The 18480-nt window shown below is 38.1% G+C and overlaps 1 long non-coding RNA gene across 2 annotated transcripts in view; it reads right to left on the bottom strand.

Moving 5' to 3' along the window:
- Positions 1-17801, bottom strand: part of LOC124860945 — a 29243-nt gene extending 11442 nt beyond the window's left edge. The window contains exon 1 of one of the 2 annotated variants that reach the window (XR_007036510.1): positions 17334-17801. This is a non-coding gene — a long non-coding RNA (uncharacterized LOC124860945). Of the gene's footprint in view, positions 1-14153; positions 14277-17333 lie in introns of those variants that run through there. The other variant, XR_007036511.1, reaches the window with a different exon arrangement.
- Between the last annotated feature and the right edge of the window lie 679 nt (positions 17802-18480).

Genomic DNA, 18480 nt, shown 5'->3' with positions numbered 1-18480 from the left:
GGGAAGCCATTTTTGATGATGAAATGCAATCGAAAACTAATTTGTTTCTAGTGTGAATAATGACTTTATTCTCCTCAGTTATTTGTCGTTAAAATGCTGTTTATTGTAGAAAATGCTCCGCAGTCCAGACACACAATTACTGAGTGGATAACATACTTTCTTCATCATGAAAAACAGCAGCGGCTGTGGGTTTGCAGCAGCAGTGAAGCTGCAGTCCAGCTAATGTTAGAAGACTGCAGGTATGCGGACACCAGATCTCAGTTCTTCGTAGCTACATGCGCAATAAATCTTCATCAAGAAATGTTGGGAGTCTGGATGGGTGGGGCACATGCGCATAAATAATATTGGTGGAGTTCTCAATAACTGTGTTTTATGCAGTGAGAACTGGTCCTGCAGTGCAAACTTAGCAGTCACTATTCATCTGGAGTGACTGTCACAGCCTGTCACAGGTATGCTTTACTGCTGTTTCTGCAGAGTAGATTTACACCAGGAGGAAGAAATGCTTCCTCCCTTGTTCCGCAGTCCGATTCAGTCAGAGGTCACGTCCTCCTGCTTCTTCTTTCTACAATAAAATGCACACAGAGTAAGGATAACGAGAGCTCGCATCCCTCTTTAGTCTCATTTCACTTCCTGTCTTTAGGTTTATGCGAGCAGCCTCAACTAATATCACCAGTGCTTCGAGTCATCGTTGCAAAGCTGCAGCAAGAAACGTGTCACCGGTTTATTTTCCTCCTTGAATAACATTCTCGTCACTCCATCACATCCCACTCAAGCAGAGAAGTTCTGCGTATTAATTAGAGGCTATAAATTAAAAGCAGCCGCTATCAGGTTTTCATCTGCCCAGACAATCGGCATTTACTCATCCATCTTCCTGTTTAAACTATCTGCTGGAGAATCACAAAGCCCTGCTGCTTATTTTCCAACGATTAGCTGTACATCAGCATTACCACCTCAAATCCAGCAGTTTCACATCCAGCATTAAATAGGATGAATATTGATCTGCTAAAGAGGATTTATTTATTTCATGCTCTATCCAAAGATCAACTGCTACCAGCTTTGGACGGATCTGCGAAGGTCTTACGGAATAAAGCTACTGCATACATGACTTTGGACTTGACATTTTAGGCCTGGAAGAAGACCAAACAGTAAATTCACTGCAATAATCCCAGATAAATGGGATGATCACTACGAAAGCTTAGATAGTTAAGTGGCCTACGCTTAAGTCCAGGAACGATAAAAATACAACTGGAAGGAGATCCTCCACGTCGAAGGCGTGGTCCTGCGCAGTCCGGAGGAGGGAAGACACCCACCTGAGCGCCGCTGTCTCTCCTGCCTGAAGGGGCAGAGTCGTCTTACAGAGCAAGGTCACGCAAAATGGCATCTGTAAAAATAACCTGCGAATGGTTCTGCGTACCTGCACATAAACGTTGCTCCTGCTTTAATGTCAAAGTCGAGCACGTTATTCCAACGTTACATTTGACATGTTTTTAGACATATTCATTGAAACTTGGCATCAGTTAAGGGATTCATTTCACTCTGATTCAAAAATAAGTGAATCTCTCCCTCTAAATGCATCATGTGTTTTTATTTTCTTCTTTTTTTTTTTGCTTACAATGAGAGGTTAGCTTAAAAACAGCTTGCAGAAATTATTACCAATTGTAAAATAGCCTTATGATATTTCCCATGTATCAGAACAATGTGACTTACAGTACAGAATATATATGGCACTATGGCGAAGTTTTATGCGAAAATAAAACACATAATCTGATTTCCATGCAGGTCTGAACTGTGTGCAGCCCAGCCCGGATCACCGAGGCGACAGAGGAACCGAGCCGTCAGAAACGCGCAAAGAGGCACACAGAACAGAAAAAGTGTCCATCTGGATAGATGGGCTGCAGGGTCACACGATGGAGTCTCCGACAGGATGGTGCGCAGCTGCTCCGTGTCTGTGCTAAACTGGCAGCTGATTCCTGAGTGAAATTATCCCGACTGGAAATGGGTGACTTTAAGTCACTTTGGCTTTAGAATAAACACATTATATATTTACTATATTTCACCATATATATATATAGAAAATTTTCCAAGTATCCAGACATTAATTTGAGTTCGAATTTTTACATTTCTATATTATCCTCCACAGTATTTAGCACCCGTTAGGTAATGGAGTCGCCAGAGCTGCCAGTAGATGGCATCTGATACCTGCTTTAGATGTGTCCACTGCCCAGCTCTACCCTTATTATTTATTGTCTTAATAAAGATACATTTCTGTAACAGAAAAAAGTCAATACAACTGAAAATGTGATTATATATATATATATATATATATATATATATATATATATATATATATATATATATAGTAATCACAAAAGCTTTTTTAAGATGAAAATAGCGTCTGTGCCTGACTGATGCAGGTTTAGATTTTCATTAGATTACATATATGACGTTTATCTTCTTTAAGAGGTTTCTTTATTTACTTATTTAAAAATTAAACCCATCACGTTTACACTTTGTTTAAAAATCACACTTAAAAAAACAATAATATAATCAAAATGATCGTTATTTTTTGTGGAAATAAAAAAAAAAGCCGCTTAAAAAAAGAAATAAAGTAGAAAATAAGGCTAGCTTTCTGTCAAACGCTTTGGAATAATCTTTTGAATCACAGTTGGCTTATTTATCTTGATCCCATCAAATTAAAACATGTATTACAAGAGCAAACGGCTCTAATTGAGATGTATTTGATTGCCGCCTTCAGAGCGGCCCCATCTCCCCTCCTTTAACATATGGGTGAGTGCGGCCATAAATTTTCAACGCTGCAGGACGTTGTCTTCTTTTACGTCCTGTGATCCATCGCTCATACGTGCCAGAAAAGTGTCAGGGCCCTCAGTGAGTGAGAGGAAAACGTGCCGTGGCAATGAACACTGCACTGGCTGGGAGTGAAGATCCACAGCCAGTTCTCCTGGTAAGGAATGTCCTCTGCTGCTGCTGGTCTGCAGATCACTCACACATCAAAAGATGCTCGAAGCTTTTAGGACTATTTATGTACGACACAATAGGCTAGTGGAAATATTTTATTTAAGCACATATTTGATTAAGATGAAGTCAGCGATATCTGAAAATTGATTCGTCCAACAGACAGATATTGTAAATAAGAAATAAATTACATTTAGTCTTCCAACATTTTCTGTGCTTTTTCTAGACTTTAATTGGATTAGTTCCTGAAAACAAAACCAAACAATCTGTGACTACAGGTGCGTACGTGCACGGGGAATTTAAACACGTGTATTTAACAGCATATTTGTTTGATTTACAATTTTTGTGAATTAAATCTGAAGTTTCAGTTCACCCTAATTTTTCTCTGAGAAAATCTGCAAGTTCCAGATGAGCAGACCAAAAACGCAAGACCACACAAGCAGGCAGCTGGTCGCAGCCACGCAATCATCTTAACAGCAGGACAACAAAAGAGCAGCCACGCCTTAGATAGAGGTGCTTAACCTCCAAGCATGCTAAGTGCCCCTCGCTCCATTACCACTTAATAGGCCTAATCAGTTTTGGCCCAGATTAGATTTTAAATCTATTGCCACCAAAGCACAGTGGCATATTAAATTAGGGAGTTCATTAGACTGAGCTGAGTCATGTTGTTTAGATGGCTGTTCCCTGGAATAATGGCTATTATCTGCAGTGGTGAAAACACATAATCTGCATGACGGCCCTGCTACTGTATGGGAGGATTACAGGGTGTAGATGGTGCTAAAGTCACGTTTTCACCGCAAATTAGGGAACAAGCTGAGCAAGACAGACATTTGGAATAATAGGCTATCAAATAATCATACCTAATTATTATATTATGGTTCTTTAAAATATTTTTAACATGTTTATATAAAACAGGAAACTGAAGAAAAAAGGGATGTATGGAATCAAATTTTAAATATATTTACATAAAGTACACTTTATCCTGAATGGAAAATGACCATATAGGACTAAAATGCCAGCTGAATATTTGATGTGAGAGACTCAAGCTTTTTTGCTGTCTCTTGTTAATATAATATAAATATACGAATATTTCCTTAAACAGCAGCTGAGGGGCTTGTGACAGACTTATAGAAGTCTGACACAAAACAAATTCCTTGTATGTCCAAAAACGTACTTAGCAATAAAGCTTTTTTGATTCTGATTCTGATTACAGCCAGACCTCCACTTCAAATCGGACAGATTATGACCTAAAGCTCGCCACATAATCCTGTTTCAAAATAAATGAATGTCACCCAAAGATGAGCGGCACGCTGCAGCTGCACTGACTGACTGAAGCTGTAGCCGCTGAGCTTATGGGTGAACAGACTGACTCGAGTTTTTCAGTTAAATGACATTTTATGCTTTGCCTCACTCGGGCCGAGCTGATCATGCATTCTGCAAAATAAAGAAAAGGCATTTGGAGGGAAAAAAGCATTAGCATTTTTTTACATCTTTGACCATTTGTCTGATGCAGAGAATTGATAAATATTTTCAGCCAGAGATGTTGGAATATGTTTTTAATTACTGAAGATTTGTCATCCTCCCTTTCTTGGAGAAAATTAGAACCGGAGCTGAGCAATAAAAACTACTCACAGCTCTAACATTAAATTAAATACTTCATGTTGGTTGAAGTGAAATGTTAACAGTGTCAACCAAATAATCACCAGGCTGCAAATACATTTGCCATCACACTTAGCAAACAGAGACCATTAGACATAGTTAAACAGATATTTAGCAGAAAAGTGCAAGCAGAAGACTATAGCTAACACACCACAAAATGGCAGTCAATTGACCAGACAGAGAGGGAACATTGACATGGGTGAGCAGTGCATGAATGTTTTCATGACAAATAAAAACACTGCACAGGTGAAATTCACTGCACAGACCAATTTCAGGCCCCCAGCGCCAGCATGAGAAATCAATATGAGGCAATGAAGCACATTGGGGCTAAGATCAATATCTGAAGATACAATCATATCTTACTTCTTGACACTCGCTGAACAGCGGAGCACACGAGGGAGGACGAGCTCTGGGTGATGAAATGAAAACAACCCGGAAAATAAGGATTTGACTCTTGGAATGATTTATTTGATTTAAAAAGAAAAACCAGAAGGTTAGTAAAACCGCTTGCTCCGGAGGGGTTCGTTTACTGTTGCTTGTGTTTTGGGCACATTATGCTTGGCTGCAACAATAACATTTCCTGAGATTAAGCTTTTTTTGTTTGTTTTATAAAACATTTAAATGTGAAACTTAACAAATCAAAGGAAGAACATGCGAAACATAGCTGAATGTTGAGTGTTATTTTGTAAAATTCAAAGATTTGAATTTCACAGGATGCTTTTTACTCCATTTTTACTGTATTTTGCACAAAACACTCAGAAAAGTCTTTCACTTAGAAATACATATACCACTACAGTAGATGAAAAATAACTGCCATTAGTCTTTATAATCGATGATGTCGACTAGAATAATTCTCTCGACTTTTATATTTAAAGTAAACACATAATGTTTATGAATTTCTCTTATAAGATTTCCTGATTTTAAAAGTTTTCAAAGATGAGGGGTCTAACTTCAGGTTTAGTGAGCAGAAACATGGGGTTAGGATGCTCTGCAAGGTTTATGAAGTTTAACGATGCTGTCTGATACATTCTCTACTGCATAGTTGTGTTTTAAACTTTCAGACAGAAAACTGCACCAACTCGTGATTGGTTAACACTCTTGTCTGCTTGCCTTTACCTCACAGGCATCACCAGACCCATTTCACAGGGTCTTCTTCGGCTGAGTAAAATGTCTGATCATATTTCAACAAAACCTCACAACCATTGAAGAACAAGGCATCTTAAGAGTCACTTTAAAAGGCAATAATAAAGTCCATCTCCTATACTGGATAATACAAATAGTAGACTAAATAATTATGCACAGTTGCTGACTGTTTTGCATCTAAGGCCGTTTAGTTTAAAAATGCACCAAAAATCTTAGAACATCTAGTAAATGTTGCACATACAAGTGGAATTCATACGCTAGCCAAAATGTGTTGTGTAACAAAGTGTTGGCAGAAACGTTAGACTTAAAGCTCTGAATAAGATCTGAATATAAATAAAGCCTAATAAATAAAGTTGTAGTCCCTCTGGACTTTAAGAAACTACTTAAACTCACATGTTGCATCCCAGCATGCCTGATGTGTAGCAGCAACCCTGGTTAGCCTGCAGCCTTGATGCTGCCTATGGTGTCAATTTTACTTCGGCCAATTTGAAACATGTTTAACAGTTTTGAAGGTGTTCACAATAAATACCAATAAAAACAGATTCATTTTGTTTTTTACTCGTAGAGTTGGCATTCAGTTGGCATTTGGCATTCAGAGCAAGCTGAATATTCTTTTTTTTTTCAGTTGTTAGGCTTTATTAGAAGTTCACACATTAGACCTATAGGTCATCAAGTACTTAAATGTATACTAAGTCTTTGTTTACATGTTTTTGTGACATGCAATATACTCCAAGCACAGCTGTCAAAAATAAGCTAAAAATAAAATAAATTTGAATGTGATGTTTGGAGGAAACTTTGTCATTAATATTGATTGAGATATTTATCAATAGATTAGAGAAACATATGTTTTAGACAGCCCATGTCATCTTTTTGAGGTAAAATCATTCTGTTACAGCGTAAACTCGGATTCCTGGATGTTTTGCAGAAGCACCAGAAAGCTCCTCATTTCTTTAGGCTTGCTGGTCCTACAAACATATGCTCTCTGCTTTGTGGACACACAGATGGAAGAAGGAGACCTAAGTACAGGGTGACAATCGCTTATGAAGGAGAAGGTAATGTGATATTGGATAGTAAAACAAAGCAGTACATAAACCCCACCCTTGATCACAGATGCTTTTCACTCACACCTGCCCGGCTGATGACTGCTCGTACTCTGTAATGAGCATACATCGAGCTGGTTTCAATGGCATTTAGAGGGTTAACAGTGCTTATATGTGAAGCCTTGAAAACAATAAGCCTCCCATGTGATTTAACAGTATATCCTAGGATTTAAAACTTGGGCTCTTTAAAGTTGTATGCAAAAGCCCTTAAACCTCACCACACCCTAGAGAGGGAAGCTTCTTTCTTTATAGTCTCACATTGACTTCCATGCAGACTCCCAATCATGAGTCACCCAGTGTGTGTTGCCATCCATCTCTCTATCAATCCTCCAACCTCTTTCTGTCTCATCTTACCCAACAAAAAGAAAGTAAAAAAAAAAACAACTAAGAAATAAAAAGATTGCTTTAGTGCTTTTAATGGGCCAACAGCGCCTGGCTTCCTTCACTAGCCCAGCAAACCAAATTACTGCTGGAAGAAAGCAGCAGAAGGCAACTAAATCCCAGTTAGGTTGATCATTCCAGCCGAGATTATCAAGGTCAAGAAGTGGAAGTCTTCTTCTTTTCATGTCCACAGTGTTTATTTATCCCATTTTAATTACAATGATGAAAAGTATGCAAGTTACACTCTTATAATTAGTTGGTGGATTTTTGCTGGTGGAAAATGAATGAGGCTCCTGTGTGTATTGGGAAGCTGAGGAGCGTTCCCAGATGATGGCATCATTGGTTAATCCTAGAACTGAGTTGGTAGAATCTGCTATTAAAATGATTTACTGAAGTTTTACATTAAAGGATAGTCACTCTGGGTTGGTCATGATAAATTAAAATACAGCAACTTGTTTTCCTAGTGCTCACATGCCCGAAGAAGTGGGCGTAAACATCTTATGCTTCACTTCTATTGGACTAGAACCTTTTTTCCATTCACGACATTTCATTGTTTTGAATTAGACTCAGAGACTTTCTTCTAATGTTTGCTAAAATGCTTTCAGCAAAGTCTGCGGAACAAGTATCTTCTGCTACAGTTTTACAATCTGAAATACTTCCTTTAAAATGTCTCAGTTGCTGCCTTGTAAAATCTGAAAATGCTGAGTTGAAGTTTTAAGGATATGATTAATTTTCTCCGAACATTTAGATGGTTGCAGATCTACACAAACAGAGAGAATCTGACAAGTGATGCGCCATGTTGTGTGTGGAGGGGAGGACGTGGAAAAAGGACAGTGACATTTTTTTATTGCTGTTTGTCACAAAACTGTTGTCACTCACATGATGAACTCTGAGTTTGAGGCTAATCACAGCTAACCCCTCAGGACCCTGCCAGCCCTCGCCACGAGCCTCATACCAGCCTCGTCTCGTTCAGCCCCCACATCCCTCACCCACCCTCTGCAGCCCCATCCAAGCCCACCCTCACCTTCTCAATCCACTCTTGGATCATTTCAATTTGCATCCCAACTGGCCCTGGGTTTCCCCAGCCCTGTTAAAAGGCAGGCTATTTGTTGTGCTCTGCGGTTAATACCGCACAGAGCTTTAAATACCCATATCAAATCTTTGAGGCTCAACAGATTCAGTTTTGCAAACCTGTATCGAACAGAGGTTCAATCCGTCAGCTTAGAAGTGTACACTCCTTAAGTTGTGTGATAAGGTAAAACCAATCACTGGATTAGGCTCTCTCTGTCAGTGATGGTGTATTTTCAGTACACCGCGTTGCTTTGCTGAAACGGGATAAGCTCAAGGAGTAACATTACGATGCTTGAGATTTCTTTTTTTTCAATAGGAATATACTATTAATGGATTCTGAAGCCAGTGTGTGATGCTGCTCTTGCAGTTGTAGATAATGCATTAGCATTGGCTGTGAAAAAGAGTGGGTGCTGGATACCACGAGCAATCATCTCTGAAAACCACAAATTTGATTGTTTTTATCATGCAAATCCAGCCTACCACCCGATAAGATTGATTGAGGTCTTAGAATGGGATTGCAGTGTTTATTCTCACAGAGCTTCACAAACAAACCTCAACCTTTACACTCACAAGCATAATTTTGCGCAGCATATGCTGAATTCATAACTGAAGACAGGGGAAAATCTCTGGAGCCTGCTGCTCTTTGCGGTTACTCTGCCTTGTTCCATCTGGTTTTGGGGGGAGATGTGGGAGGATTCGGTACATGGTGAGCCTGAGTGAAAATTCATGGCAGGTACATAAATAATCACCCCCCTAAAATATAGGCTACAACTTCAGCTCCTGGTTGGAGTGTTGCAAGGCTGTCTTGGATGACATTTGAGAGGAGCACACAGCCATCCACATGCTGCAGAGTACAAACCGAACGTCCTCTCCCCACACCCCCTCCCCCACTCACATAGAGCTGGGTTTCCACTTTGTCCTGCCAACAAGCGTTCCCTGGAAGCTCCCCGCCTGACATTTTACACTTCGTCGAACTCACACTTCAAGCCTTGAGGCATCGTTTGTGGACAGCTATGATCCAACTGTCATTTTCCTTTTTTTTCCCTTGGTTTTTGTGTGAATGCAGAGAGATCGCTGTGGTGATTGGTGATGAAAACTCTTTGGGCGTTTTGACGACTCAAGTGAAAAAACTTGAGAGACTGCTTATTTAACTATTGGAAGCTTGCAGAGCGCCAGATCACAGCAGCAGAATCCAACCACAATTTGCATACAGTTGTCCTAACACCTTGGTATGAGATGCACAATTTGCACCAACACACACACACACACACACACACACACACACACACACACACACACACACACACACACACACACACACACACACACACACACACTCTTGTTTTGCTATATGTAGTGAGGACCATGTGTTGACTCCCATTGACTTCCATTGATTTTCAGTCATTTTCAACCCTTTCTATGCCCTAACCCTGACAATAACCCTAAACCTAACCATTACCAGTGCATGCCTAACCCTAACCTTAACCTAAAGTCAATTCACACCTTAGTCCTAAACCTAACTGTTAGCAAAATAGGTTGTGAGGACCAGCAAAATGTCCTCACTTTGGTACAAACGGTCCTCAATTTGATGGTGAAATATGGAAAATGGTTCTCACTGTGATGCCAAGACAGTAACACACACACACACACACACACACACCCACACACACAATCAAATTGTAAATTTTTGATTTTCCTTTGTATGAAAGTATTTCAATGAATTCTACAGAATATGATTAGATTTTCTGTATAAGTTAATCCAATAATTCTTGTTAAACGTCATATTATAAAATGTAAATTCTAAACCATCTGGTGCCAGATGACCCTCATGAAATATAACAGATTATAAATCGTAGTCAAACCAAAACAGCTGTATTTGACCTCCACCTGGTTGGTATATATTGCAGTCATTAAACTAGATTTCCTTACAGAAGACTATGAGCAGATCATGGAAAATTGCTTCAAAGCTGATTTTATGCTTGTCAATTTCTAAGGACTGATAATGCTACATTTTTGTGTTTTCAAAAATAGAATAGAGGTTCCATAAATTTAAACAATCCTTGTTTAGTATAGAATTAGTTTAGGTGTGACCCGTCTAAGTATTTCAGGTTTAGAATCAGAGATGATCAAATGCAGTCCAGGCTTGAAGGATCTTAGTTAAATGTCAAATCAGATGCTACCGACTATCTAAAACGCTGGCGAGGGTTATAGGCTGGCCCAAGGAGAAGTCTTTATTAGATTGACTGTATCATTTAAAACTTTTTCAAAGAGTTTTAACCATAGATGCAACATGGTTCAAGAAAAAAGAACACACCTTCATATCTGGACCCATAGAGGCTTAGACATACTTGACCAGTGGAAGTCACATTTTGAGAGCAACTAGCAACAGACTAGATCTCATATCACACAATCTCATTACAGCACAATAATACACATGTTTTAATCATTTATCTGCAAAAAGGCAGCTGATCAAATTGAGTGCAGTTGTGGGAGAAGATTATAAAACATTGACTCTATAAAAAAACATTTTGATGATTAAGTAATTTACATTGCAATTTAACTTGTTAGTTTAATGCTTGTAATTGGTTTATTATTCCAAAATGTTAACATTATGAAAGATTCCTCTATTAAGTACATTTACGTACTTTTTCTAGAAGTTTCATGATTGAGTATACCTTGTATACCCTGAGGCATAAGCAAATCAAGGCAGAGGTTAGGGCAACAACTCCAGAAAGGGACTTCTGTTACGAAGTTATTTTGGATCTGAGGATGTCAGTCCTGGACACAGCAAAGCTTAGCAACTTTTACTGCCTTTAACACATGAATCATTTTCATAATAACTGCTGATAATAACAGGACAAAAACTTTTGATATGTTTTTGTCTTGTTCAGAACAAACAGTCTGTCTGTTGAAATTACTGTTTTTGACAAGGCAATCTAAAGATAAAAGAGTTTTTCATTTAAAAATTCTATTTCATTTAAAATTCTAATTCAGTTGTTTGATATACAGACAGGCAAGAATACATTTTTTTTTTGGCAAAAGACAAATAAGAAAATTGTATACTGTTTTCCAATTTTGTATCTGGTTGTAGCAAACAAATCACCAGAATCAAGTCACAACTTGAAGTTGCTGTTCACCTCTTATTCTAAAGCTTGTGGCAGCTGGAGGTCTAAGTCCTCCCTCTCCAAACAGTCCACCCAACGTGTTGCCTCAGGTTAAGGGGCACAAATATTGAAAGGCTGTGTGTCCATTCCTGGCCATTATCTGGTTGCTATGCTAATCCAGGGATTACACAAACTACATTTACCCCACTTAACGTTTCCCAGAATGTGGAGCAGTAACAGCAAACCAGTGACCAGAGCTCTGTCTTACAGGCATGTATGAATCTTTAATGCGCTTGAAGTCTGAGCACACACGATGCATGTCCATCACATGGTTATCTTAGTTGTCCATGCCTGCGTTAAAAGAAATAATTATTGTATTTTCATGGCTTGAGTAATAAATGTTCAAAATAAAGAGCATGTATCAGAGTTTTTACAACTCTCTGTACTGAGTTCAGGCCTGTAGCTCTTTATAGTTATATTCATTTCATGTCTGAAATCAAGAACTATCGTTAGCCTCATAGCATTGCCTAAGTCATATTTGCCAATTATGCAATGAGGCTATTGATATGTAAAAACGAGTGAAAGGAAAAAAAAAGCACAAGGGAGCTGAGAATGAGAACAGCCAAATGTTGCTGAAGAGTGACAATCTTATGTGTGAAACTCTAATCTTGGGAATCTATTTTTCAAAGCCCAATGTCCACACAAGACAAAAACATCAAAGCCTCCAGCCTAGAGTTCAGTTCATAAAGAGTAGATTGATGGTGATTTAAACTGCTGAGAAAGAGGAAGTCAGGAGTCATTATTTTGGAGATCTAACAAACTAGCATACCATGAATAAATTTAAAAGCTCTCTGCGAGGAGCCCAGTCTGCCTGTAACTCACTATGAAGATGAAAATGATGCTTGTAAAAAGAACTGTAATTTGAAACAATAAAGCGTGGCCACATTCAGGTAGATAGAAAGTTTTGCTCTGGTTTTGACCACACTGGTTCCTGCAAGCATCAGCATGCTTCCATTACATACTTCATAATTGTGTTGCCATAGTAGTCTACATTATATCAGTGAGCCACGCAGTTATTGTGAACATCTCACTTTTTGACACATAATCACTCTGTGTTTTACTTATGAGGGTTAAGCTGCACTACAGTAGCAGCAGTAAAAACAATATACTGAGGCCAGAATCCCAACATTCAGTTTTCCCACAACATGTAGCTTGAGGGTAAAAACTCAAGGCTAGACATGTAGTTGGAAGAGAAGTTAAAATACTCAGATGGCAGAGGACGTCAGGATCTTCATTTGACTCAGACACTAAAACGAAGAAAACTAGTCGCAGGTGCAGCTAATTATCTTTGGTTTGAACCATGCAGGTGAAAACTAATGGCTCTCTCTTTGGAGAGAGCTGTAGGTTTACTTAATCGTGTGATCTTCAAAAATCAGCAGAAATTTACTACTGGCAGCAGATGCATATAATGTAACAATGGAAATAAAATAATGTTTTCTTATTCTTATTCTGAAACTATGCCTCAGTGGTGTGACTGTTGACTCCTTGCTTTAGCTAGCTAGGTTTGACATTAACTATGTTGTGTCCCTAAGATTTGGGCTGTTCCTGTCCTCTGTCTCTGGGATTCTAATTGTTTTATAGGCCTGGTGCAAAAAGGTTTCCTGGCTGTTTTTGTTGGTTGAAGAGAAATATGTCGTCCTGTATTTTACCTGCACGAAGAAGCAAAAGTGCTCACTACATATTTTTCTCAGCAGCCACGTATTCATTTCAGTAAATCTTGTTTAATCTTGTTTTGCCAAGAGGTCCATCTTTTGTCCATCTCTGTGTTTACAGTGAGAGCTTTCCAGTCATCATCCATACATGGAAGTGCATATCTGGTTTTAAGGACGTCACTCTAAAGGCTCTTTTTGTGCAAAATTGTGTGCTTTAAAATTACTTATCAGCTGTGAAACAAATGGGCTTGTGATCTACTTGTGTTTTGAGCTTTCTTCAGCTTTTCTGGCTCTAAAATGTGCCCATTTGATACATTTAAATAAATATATACCTACATATTACAGTTTTGCAACCTTTGTCATTTTTTTTATCAATATTTTTTGCAGCTTAGGGCAGTAAAATCTTGACCATTCCCGCATCTGTTGCCATCTATCACTTTAAAGGGGTTTTTCATTATAAACAAATTCAAGTCTCTAGTTTAAAACCAGAGCAAAGAATCATTACATGTAATACTAGAGAAATCATTACAGTCTGCTTGTTTCAGTTTAAGGCCATTTAGAAAGCAAAAAACAACAACAATGCAAACAATGGAAATAGTTGTGCTGAATAGACTGCCGCGCCCTTGAGCCTCTCAAACATCTGGTTATGTCCGTCAGAAAAACAGGTTGATACTAGACCCAATAGGTGTAGCTCCAGGCTAAGGATGGGAGCTGCACACAGAGTACACAATGGTCTAAGGTTTTTTTTTTTTTAGCTTGTCCATAAATATAGAATAAAGAGTCATTTCAGGGCTAATTACTGCAAATCATTATAAGTTTTGCAAAATGAAATTAATAAGAATTATATAAAAAGATGCACAATGAGTGAGATGACCTCAACATTGATCCACTGACCTCACCACTCTTAAATCCTGCTAAGACTTAATGTTGACCCAAGACTAGAGATCTATATAGACAGCGCTTATGTTAGTGTGGCAAAAGGGATGGGTGAGTTAAATCTAAACATTTACCTTTAGGTTTGACCAGCAAAGAATAATCCTGAAATAGTAGAGGGGCTACTCTGAACGGTGAGGATCAGTCAACTTATGTCCCAGTTATAAATGTGCCAGAAATAAATGCCAAAGCTATTGAAGTGGAAACAATTGGATTTGTTTGCATAAATCTTGCACCATGGTAACAAAATGTTTAGCTATCTAGCATTTTATGAATAAATAAAACATTTCTATTAACCAATAATGTGTGTTTGTACCACTGTCCTTTTCTTTCATACTCATACAAGCTGCAGCCTGATAAGTGCTTCTTGAAATTTGATGTTTTTTGGTAACTCCTCTTCACTGTAGTCAGATAATTATCAGCCAGCATGAATGTGTGAGTAATCATATGTATAGCCTCCAGCACCACTGAGCAGTTATTATGAAAATCATTCGTGTTTTAAAGGCAGTAAAAGTTGATAAGCTTTGCTGTGTTCAGGACTGACATCCTCAGGTCCAAAATTAATCTGGCGTACCCGTGAGAAAGTAATGTCCATTTATCACAAACAGACACATCCCTTTTATTAATACATATTTTTTCTTCAGACATTTCTTTATATTCTATAACTGGCCGCAAGTATTTTTCTTTGTATTTTCAATCAGTGTTATCAGGGGAACAAGCAGAAATCGTAAAAGAGGTCTACCATCATACATATACACTTTCTCACTTAATGGCTTTCTTTATTTTCATGACTATTTACATTGTATAAAATATAAAACATAATTAAAGTTCCTTTACAATTTTACCTTTGCTACATAATACCATACGTGTTCATTCACAGTTTTGATGCCTTCATTGAAAATCTATGTAAAATGTAAATAGTCACAGAGATGTGTACGTGTGTGAGTGTGTGTGTGTACTGCTGTGTTTTTTTGAACAAGAGTCTTAGATACTTCTCACATTTACTTACTGTACTTTTAAAAAACACACATTTACCTTAGAGTTGTTTTTTTTTATTTCTTAATTTGGCAGTAGATTATGCTTCATATGATACAACATCTTTTACCAGAATTTTAGGAAATAGAACTTAATTAACCTTTCATTAGTTGGATCACAGCAATATGAACCTTTTATAACTCTTACATCTTTCTTTTGGAGGATATAAACCAGGTTAGGTTTACTTTCATATTTATGTTCCTATGTTTTTGGAGTACTGTATGCTTTTTATTCTAAAATATCTGGTTTTATTTAAGATTTGAACATAAAACTTTTATCACTGTTTTTGTGAGGCTTCCAACTTTTTATAGTCATTTTTCAATTTCAAACATCTGGCTTAATGTGTTCTTTCTTTCTGAACATTATCTATCATTAGACTGACCAAAACATTTCCTTTGGCTTCTACTAAATGCCAAGAAAAATGTATGCTAATTCTAACACCTAGATCCAAGGTCTCAGAACGGCAGAACATGGTCCAGATCTGGACCAAAATCAGGATTTATCTGGACCTAGATTTCTTGGGATTTAATAAAAAGTTTGAAAGATCCATCAGTATTCTGACAGCTCAGCAGCTGTTTTAGTATTATTGTTTTTACTTTTAATGCTGCCTTATCTTATTCAGTGGTAAAAAAAAAGGAAAGATATTTGATACTATATGAAGTTAATAAATCTTTTGTCATATAAATATGACAAACATTACATATTCGGAACCTTTACTTGAGAAAAATGTCTGAGTGGACCTTGCTTAAATTTAATTGGGGACCCCTGACCCAGACAGACTGGCGCTCCAATGAAACAAATATACAACTGTTCTAATGTGGATGGATGAAACGCTGCAGTTACCACTGGAACAGGTGAGCCTACTGTCAGCCTGCTGGGGTCATTGAGCTTCATTCTTATGCTAATTGTTGACACAGTTAAATCAAAATAGCCTCCTTTGAGCCTCATGGCCGTGTTTGTTGCCTAAAAGCATGACTGGAATATATTTTTAGTTATGTGTGTGTGTGTGTGTGTGTGTGTGGAGCGCAGTGCACACATGCGTGCACATACAGAGAGATGCCAGTGACTATGAACATACATGATCCTCTGGAGGAAAACAATAATATTGGCATTAAACACCTCTAGATTCCGCTGGTTTTTAATATATCTTAAATTATGTCGGAGAAAACATTGGAACATCATACAAAAGCCACAGTTGGTGTATAATGCTATCTCATAACGCTACAGATCTCTCCAATATTGACATAGGGAGCAGACAAACAAATGTCAGCCCTTATAACATATGAAATACTTAACGTTACCAATTTCTACCTGTCAATCAACCTGGGAATAATGATAGACGGCTGTGAATCAATACGGCACAATTGAATTTTTTCCGCGCCCAAACATGCCCCTTAAAAGACTGTCAAATGTCACACTACCTTGAGCAGCAAGTAGACAATCAAGGTTTATTTTATTTCCACTCTGGCAGCTTGAGAGCAACAACTTTCCTTAAACCATCAGGGGGAAGACATGATGCGAAGGCGCTGCTGGTGACGAAGGACAAAGTGTGTGTTGAATTTTTAAAGAAATAATTGAACAAGTTATATTTTGTCTGTTGCTTTTTTCCCCAAAGTGAACGTATTTTATTCCCTCTTGGCACTGAATGTTCCCATGACCTTTTCCCTGAATGGCACACTGCGTTCTTTACCGTCAACTGCTGCACTAGCGGAAAATAACAGGGCAAAGCTACTGAGCATTGCTAGTCTTTGTCTTGCACCTCATTTACAATACAGTGCCCTCTGCCTCACATAATCAATTAAAAGACAGCAGGGCTGAAGAGACACCCCGGCAGTCACAGAAGTTTACATCAAAAGGCAGAGATGCTTTTGAAGACTTGCCTCATCCTTGAGAGTCTTCCCTGAGAACGCAAGGACAGATTTAGTCACTGATAGATGTGGTTCTGGCCTTCTTCAAGGTCTCGTCTTAAATGTATCAGATTGCAAAGCAGCATTGTGGTACAGTATTTCACTGCTGAGCTTTCGGGAAATAAAAGACATAGAATGAGGATGCCCTGAAGAGAGATAGCACATTTATTATTAGCTCTAATTGCAATTTATTAAACACCATCATTAAATGAGTAACTATGTTGTGCTAATAGTTATCCGACGCCGCTCTATAATGAAAGTATTCTCACTGTGTGTAGAGCTGCGAGTTATAGTGAAGAATAAATGATCACTTACCTACAACTAGGTAATCCTGATGTCCTCCAACAGAGGAGAACACAGAAAGAAAAGGGCTCTTCCCAAATTATGGCTGTTTTTTATAGTGTGACAGCTGTGCTCTTCGTATTGATTACCAGGCGGTGTGATGGTCCAGAATTGTTTTTTATGAAGTGAGGAATTTTCAGTCTTTCTGGTTGGCGCCGGATACAACGTTCCCCGCGGCCCACTTGGTGCTGAGGAGATATTGTTCTGTCCTGTTCACACGGACGTGCCAGCAAACGTCATTATTTGATATGCGTTCGGCAATAAAATCTTGCTTTCTCACTGCAACCAGATACATTGTTAACAGCCAGCTCTTTAAATGTCATCTCAACGTGGGCCCAGAGTTGTAACAGGAGTTTGTGAAAGTTTTTTTTTTTAACGCTGAGAAATTGATAACTCAATAAAATGGAAGTGACTGGAGACATAAGTGTTGTAAATCATGCATCTGGGCAGCTGCAGAGGAGAAGTGAAAAATTCTGATTTTAGAGCAGGCATACCCAGAACAATTGTGATATTTTTCAGTTGAAACCATTCAAAAAACAACATATGATTTTAGGGTAACCTAGTTAGTTCTTAACCTTCAATTAGATCTTCATAGATCTTTCGTATATTTTTAAATACTTCAAATTACATTACAACATTGTTTCTAACTTTATGATTACAATATATGGGTGCAAAAAGAAACGGAGAAATTTAGGATGCTGACACATGAGCTGGGGATGTTTTTCAACAATAACACACAGACACGCACACGCACACACACATATACACATATATGCAGTGATGGGACACAGTTAAAAAATAGATATAATACATTGGAGGCTTTGTAATGAATTAATCTAATTTTACAAATAGTAGTATTGGTAACAGTAAACAATTTTTTTAAATTCAAATAAATTGTGGGTAGAGACTGAATCTCTTCATATGCCTAAATTCAGTCATATCTGACATAAATGTATACATTTTGGCTCCAAACCTCGTCCGAGGACTGTGGTTAGCTGTGGTGTGCTTGCTCACAGCAACATGTTTTACGTTTAGGTCAAACCACAGGCTTGAAAACTTTGTTGCACGATTTGCACACTTAACCATGCTGTTACCAGGAACTTAAAAATACTGTTAAAAA

Source organism: Girardinichthys multiradiatus, chromosome 23 (assembly GCF_021462225.1).
Source record: "Girardinichthys multiradiatus isolate DD_20200921_A chromosome 23, DD_fGirMul_XY1, whole genome shotgun sequence".
Lineage (NCBI taxonomy): Eukaryota > Metazoa > Chordata > Actinopteri > Cyprinodontiformes > Goodeidae > Girardinichthys > Girardinichthys multiradiatus.
Note: the sequence above shows the minus strand (reverse complement) of the source record. Positions and strands in the feature narration are given on the sequence as shown.